We start from the raw sequence: 7,107 nt of genomic DNA on the forward strand, positions 1-7,107 counted from the left end.
ATCTCGTGACAACTCACTATCACGAGAACAGCATACGGGTAACTGCCCCTTACCCCATGATTAAATTACCTGCCACAACACATAGGGATTATGGGAACTACAATTGGAGATGAGATTTGGGTGAGGACACAGCCAAACCATATCACTTGCATCACTGCTAATTAAATATTCAAGCAGCATTTCTCCTTTGGGCATTTTATAGCTCACAAACATCCCCTCATCTAACATTATTCTATTATTTCCTATGTATTGGATTATTCTTTCCTGAAGTTTCAAGATGGATGTTGTGGTCACCGGACACCTAGCAAGTCTACCTAGATAATTCAAAAGAGGAAATTTAGGTCTAAGAAAAATTTGAGAACACTGGAAGAAATGGATCAAGGTTAATTTCAGAGGAGATTTTGAACTGACTCCAGGAGAATTTATTTCAGCAAATGAATTTATCATAGCGAAGAATGATTGCACGGGTAGCATGGGATGGGTGGCACTCACTCATCAGTGAGTGAGGAATGGCCTGCTCACTAAAGGAATTTATAGTTGAATGAAAAGATGGGGCATGTATGCCCATGGTTTTAATGAGCATGACAGAAAAGCAGGAATCTGGGAAGGCTTCCTGGCAGGTGGATTAGAGCTGGGCCTCAAATGATTTTGACAGATAGAGATGGAAAGTGAGGAAGGGTACTCCGGGAAGAACCTGTGTGAGCAAAGGCCTAGAGATGGGGCAGTCCTGGGCGTGCTTGGGTAGTGGCAGATCCTCCATTTATGAGGAAATATGCAGTCCATGTGAAGGGGAGTAGGAAATAAAGCTGCAAAAATGGCTGGGACAAGACTTACAAGGGGCTCAGATGCCAAGAGAAGGAGACTGAACTCTACAGAAAGCGATGTGAGAAGTGACTGTGGGGGCTGACAGTGGCTTTTGGATTTGGGAATTGTATGTTGTAATTTAGGAAGATGGACCAGGCAGTTGTGTTAGAAAAAATAGATGCTTGGGAGGATGTGATGAATTGCTTTCATTTCTGACACCTCGTATGAAAGCTGCACTTGCAGTCTTGCAAGACTGAGGCTTGGGGGAGAAAAAAAAGAAAAAATAAGAAAAAAGAGAGATGCTTGGGTTGGGAGGCAAGACAGTTGGAAGGTTAGTGTTTGGGAGAACCGCAGTAATGGCTTGAGCGTGATTTGCAGCAAAAGGAATTAAATAGTTCTCAGGGTTGGCAGAGAATGCAAGCGGCACTGCAGAGGACCCCACAGTTGGGTGGCTGGAAGGATGTTTGCCCACCTGATAGAAATACAGAGTTCGAGGTAGAAGTCGGTGTGAGGGGCATAATCATCTCAGTGGGCCGATGGTGAGCAGGGGTGTCTGCTGGCACACACAGGTTAGGACACATGGGAGACTCCACACAGCTGGCAGTGAGCCAGGAGAGTTCTCGCTCTGGAGTCCTCTTCAGAGAGTGCTAGCTGGGGCCTGGGAGGGCTGAGAAGGTCAAAGAAAGTAGACATGGAGAGAGTGGGAAAGAGCTGGGCCAAGGGACAGATCTCCACTTTGGAGGCCATGGGGGAAGGTAGAGAAGAAAGTCCAGTTGAGAAAGCTGGGAGCACCCAGAGAGGGAACACAGGGTGCTTCATGGGAAGGGAAACTCCAGGAATGGGGTGACTGGTCGGCAGGGTCAAGGACAGCAAGGGGGAAAGACCACCTGGCGAGGAGGTGAGGAGGTCAGTGGGGGCCTTGAGGAAGCAGTTCTGGTGCGAAGCTATCCAAAGCCTGAGCTGGCGAACGTTTAGACCATGGAACACGCACCTAAGGGATGGGGGAGACTCCTTCAGCTTGCAAAGGTGGCTCTGCAGAGGTTTGACTTTCTGTGTCGGGGGTGTCTAGGTGTGTCTGACTTGAAGAGAGGAAAGTAGTGAAAGAGAAAATACGCAAGAGAGGCAGAGCCACGACTGAGCAGAATGTAAAAGCAGGTGAGAAAAGATGCCAAGGGCCATGTCTTCCTAGATGGGGAGAGAAACGAAGACACCACACAGTTTCCACAGATGTCCTTTCTCTGCTGTCCCAAACATCACCAGATGCCACAGATGTTACCTGTTGGAGATGCAGGTTAAACTAATGTATGCTAAAATTAGACTTTATATTATACAGCTTTGTCCAATGAACACCTTCTTGGTGATACTACCAACCGCAGGTATGGCAGAGGGCCAGGCTCACCCCGGCGGAGGGCCAGGCTCACCCCGGCGGAGGGCCGCCATTCCATTTCATCTGGAGATTGGCCCAAAGTTCCTGAACCCATTCTGTCTTCTCTTTGCTGTGATGTCTCATGCCTCTGTAACTACTGCTCTAGCATCTACATATTGATAGAATTTTGGGGTGTTGGAAGCTGCTTTTCTTTCCTGGCATTTTCACATACATTTGCCCCTCCCTATGACTCTGTGAAGAACTTAGGGCTGTTAATGCTGTATCCACTTCCCAGATCAGCAGCCTGAAACCTGGGGATGTTGAACGATTAATCAAAGTCACACAAGCACTGTTAAGGGACCAGAAACGGGCTCTTTTGAACTCCTGATATAATTCCCTTTCAGCAACATGAGACACGGGGTGAGAGTTCCCCACCAGGCACTTTGACTACACCTTTTTGAGAGGGTAGTCAGAGTCAAGGCTTTCTAAGTGGAATTAGAATTTGAGGTCAGTCCTGCAGCACCCAGGCTGAGTATGATCTCCTGCTGGTTACTCAAAGAGTGGGAATTTTCTGTTTTCTGAGGTGTGATACCCGTGATGGTGTTGGCAGGTTTTATGCCCATATATGTCATTGCACTTGTACATAGGGTCAGGCAGAGGGGTCGTCTGATGCAAGAAGCACCAACAAATGAGAGAAGACAAAGCAGCGGGAGGCCCAGGAGAACAAGATGAGTTGCTGCAAAGGTGTAATTAGCATCACAATGGGGCAGTGCCAGGAGCCAAGCAAATCCAATTTATTTTTCTGATAAATAAATGCTGCTCTTGTCATTGTGCAATGATATCAGGTTCTCTTCATGCATCCCTTTCTTTCACCAAGAATCCATTAGTTTTGCATGCATCTTCAATTATCCCGTTACATAGTGAGGAAGCAAAGTTATTTCAGTCGATAGAAAATCTCCTTCTTACTCTCCTATTTGAATGGAGGGATAAGACCCTGGGACACTAATAATATTTTCTTACATCAATAAAATTGAAAGAAAAATGATTTATGGATTTCCAAACACAACGAATGCATTGATGCCTGTGTGTAGAACCCATCCCTGTCCGCTCATTCATTCAAAAAACATCTGTTGAGTACCTACTGTGTGTGAGGAATGCAGATAAATCCTGAATACTTTGCGCATTTGACAAGGGGCCCATCTACTTTGTCTAGGAGAAGGGACACGTTTTGGGCTATTTCAAATCGACCACAACAGGAAGAGTGTTATTATATTAATAATATGGTTGTGAAGTTCTCTCTATTGATGACGAGCCTCTCCAAGAGCTTACACTTTTTGAATCTTTATGAAAAATTCAAAACAGTTCCACAGTTGTAAGAAAGGTGCAAATGCAACACACAGAACACTGGTCTCTTAAACTATTTGGGAGTCAGTTGCTGAGCTGATGCCTCATCTTCCCTGAATACTTTACTAAATTCCTTACAGAAAAGGCATCACTTGACCTAAACTCTGGAAAAATGAAGAGAATTTTAGATATGCAGAGATGAGCAAAAGGCCATCCCAGATAGAAAGATTTCTGTAAGCTGAAAAAGGTAGAAAAGTGGAAAATTATGCAGACACACAGAAGATAGTGTAGGGAGAAAACATAATTTTTTTCCTTTCCCTTTTTAGGTTCTTAGCTGAGATGCTTTCCTGAAAGCAAAAGTCAGATGCACAAAAGAAGAAGTTTTGTTAATGCATGTTCCACCCATCATGGGGGAGAGGTCTTACTTCAAAAGTATTTCTTTCTCAAGGCAGTGGCTTGGGGACCTTGCTTAAGTAGTATTTTAACAAAGAGCCACAAATCTTCTATGGTGACAAGATAAAGAAGAGAGTACTTTCAGGCTTCTAAAAGGCAAGACAATGTGGGAAAGAAAATTTACGGGGAGAGTGAAGTCAGCTCCTAGATCCTCTCTGACACCACTATCTCTGAGCTCTGTTTCTGAGCTGATAAAGGCAAAGAAGGGGGCAGAGCGTGCGGCTGTGTTTTAACCTTTTAACTTTAGCTAAAACCCCCAGTGTCTTAGGGATATTTCAGTGTTCTTCAATAGTAAAATTACGGAAAACAAGAGCAAATTGTGTGCCACTTAATACTTTTGGCTGTAAACAACAGACCCCAAAACCCACCAGCTGAAGAGAGAAGGAAACTCTTGTTTCGCGTGAGTGAGAACCAGGCATAGCTTTAGGTGTGCATCTGGACAGTCATCAGAAAATGTCCAGATCCTGTGTCTCCACATCTTATTGTTTGACTTCAGTTATGGGCTTCATCCCAGACAATCTTTTCTCTCATGTCAAAGGGCTGCAACAGCTTCAGACCTTGCATTCTCTCCGTTTCTCTCTCTCTCTCTCTCTTTTTTTTTTCCCTGAGACAGAGTCTTGCTCCATTGCCCAGGGTGGAGTGCATGGCGTCATCTCCATTCACTGAAACATCTGCCTCCCGGGTTCAAGCAATTCTCCTGCTTCAGCCTCCTGAGTGGCTGGGATCACAGGCGTACACCACCACACCCAGCTAATTCTTGTATTTTTAGTAGAGACAGGGTTTCATCGTGTTGGCCAGGCTGGTCTTGAACTCCTGACCTCAAGTGATCTGTCTGCCTTGGCCTCCTAAAGTGCTGGGATTACAGGTGTGAGCCACTGCACCTGGCCTTTTTGTTTTTTCAATGGTTGCGAGTTTGAGGGTGAAACATTTTAATTAGCTTTTTTTCTAAAAAAAATATTAATTCAATAGCTTTTAGGGTACAAGCATTTTTCTGTTGCATGGATGAATTATAGAGTAGTGAATTCTGAGATTTTAGTGCGCTTGTCATCCAAGTAGTGTACATTGTACCTAATGTGTAGTTTTATAATTCTTAGTCCACCTCCTACTCGCCATCTTCTGAGTATCTAAGTCCACTCTGTATGCCTTTGCTTACTCACAGCTTAGCTCCCACTTATGAGTGAGAACATATGGTTTTTGGTTTTCCATTCCTGTGTTATTTCACTTAGAATAATGGCTTCCAGCTCCAATCCAAGTTGCTGAGAAAGACATCATTTCATTCCTTGTAATGGCTGAGTAGTATTCCATGGTGTATATGCACTACATTTTATTTATCCACTCAGTCAATGGGCACTTAGTCAGTGGTACCACATCTTTGCAATTGTTAATTGTGCTGCTATAAACATACGTGTGCAAGTCAGACCCTGCATTCTCTCAGCAGAAAATAGTATATCTTTCCCTGGATAGCTAAAAGACATCTTGTTACATCTTGTTGCTTCTGATTGGTCATGTGTTCATCCTTCGATCAATTACTGTGCCCCAAACAATGTGATCTTTGTTGATTGGCTGAGATCTAGCTCAATGTGCTTCCCTTGGAGCTGGGATGAGGCCTGGTCTCTTCCAATAACAAGGAATGAGAGTTTGGTGGAGGTGGTTTTCCAGCAAGAAATAAGGGTGTGGTTACAAAAAAAGTAGGATAGACTACAGGAGATAATGGAAAAGAAGTCTGAATGTCCACAGCAGGCAGAGGGTCTGGAGGTCAGATTGGAAAGATCATGAATACCAATATTGGTCACTCAGGACACTCAATGTCTTGGGGTCAGCCTTTATGTCTGTTCAGAGTAATAATAATAGCAATGATTTACTCTGTGCTAGACATTGTTCTATATCCTTTATTCCCACTAATTTTCATATGTGACTAGCACAGTGCTGGGCATACACTGACCTCTCAATAAACATCCACCGACTTGGAGCCATCATTTAAAGATGCCCAAAGACACAGAGCCCTGAGACAGCATGGCCATCAGAGGTGTGGGTAATCAACCATTCCTGGAGTATATTATGCTCCTACTGATTAAAATGTTTGCAGCTTAGTAAGAGATAGCCCTTGGCCATAATTGCCTCTTGGTACAATTTAGGACGCAGAGGATTTAGAGGAGTTCCCCAGGAAAGGACTGTTCAATAAAATAGTAGCTCACTGAAGTATAGAAATTAGAATTATTAACCCTGATGGCCTCACCGAGGTGGGTTTATTACAAAGCCTCAGCATCAGGGACCAGCACTTGTACTGTCCCCTTCCAGGACCTTAGGAGGGACCCCTGCCCTGCAGTGTCTCCACATGGCCAAGTTTTATAAAATTTGCAAGAAAACTTTCCTGAAATAAATCACTTGACACTGAAAATTGAAAGGGCAAACAACGTGTCTACATTGACACAGAATGGTTATATTCCAGAAAAAAAACTTAAAGACTTTTAATAAAAATATGTAAAATGACAGGAAAAAGAAAATAGTCTTTGGACATTCATATGAAAAAGTCAAGTCATTTTAAGGGAGGGACACTCAAATTGTAATCAGCCTTTTCAACAGCAACAATTCATACCAAAAGGCAACAGAATTACATATTTAAGATACTCAAGGAAAGAAACTGTGAACCGAGAATTTTATATCCAGCCAAGCTCTCTTTCAAGGATAAAGGCCATAGACAAATTCTCATGAATATGCAAGAACTTAGGGCTATTGTTACCTTGAGCCTTGCTCTAATGGAGAAAGAGTTATGGGCAACTAAAATGACTGAGGGACATTGGCAAAAGGACTGCTGGTGAGTTTAAATATATAACTGATGGTTTTAAGAAGAAATATAGCACAGGGCTCTCACCATATTGACGCTGTACAGCTAAGCTATCAAAAGTGGGAACCATTTATGAAGAAAAGGATAAGCTCGTTGACTGACTAATTGGTATTAACTGGGAGCAAAATGATATTTCATATTAGAAGCTAGGGAGAAGAATGAGAGTGCAAAGAAGAGACTACTAGCTAATTTTAATATTTTTTAAACAGTAGGTGATCAATAAATAAAAGTCACAAGAGGAGAGACCAAAGTATTATAAAATGGCACTAGCATAAAGGTAACTACTTTTTATAAA

At 43.1% G+C, this 7,107-nt stretch overlaps 1 non-coding gene across 1 annotated transcript; it reads left to right on the plus strand.

Annotated features, from left to right (window-relative positions):
* Positions 1-991: 991 nt before the first annotated feature.
* LOC111550828 lies at positions 992-1,066 on the plus strand. The gene has a single exon (XR_002734180.1). It is a non-coding gene; the product is annotated as a small nucleolar RNA SNORD60 (small nucleolar RNA).
* The last annotated feature ends 6,041 nt before the right edge of the window (positions 1,067-7,107 follow it).

This window comes from Piliocolobus tephrosceles, chromosome 9 (assembly GCF_002776525.5).
Source record: "Piliocolobus tephrosceles isolate RC106 chromosome 9, ASM277652v3, whole genome shotgun sequence".
Classification (NCBI taxonomy): domain Eukaryota; kingdom Metazoa; phylum Chordata; class Mammalia; order Primates; family Cercopithecidae; genus Piliocolobus; species Piliocolobus tephrosceles.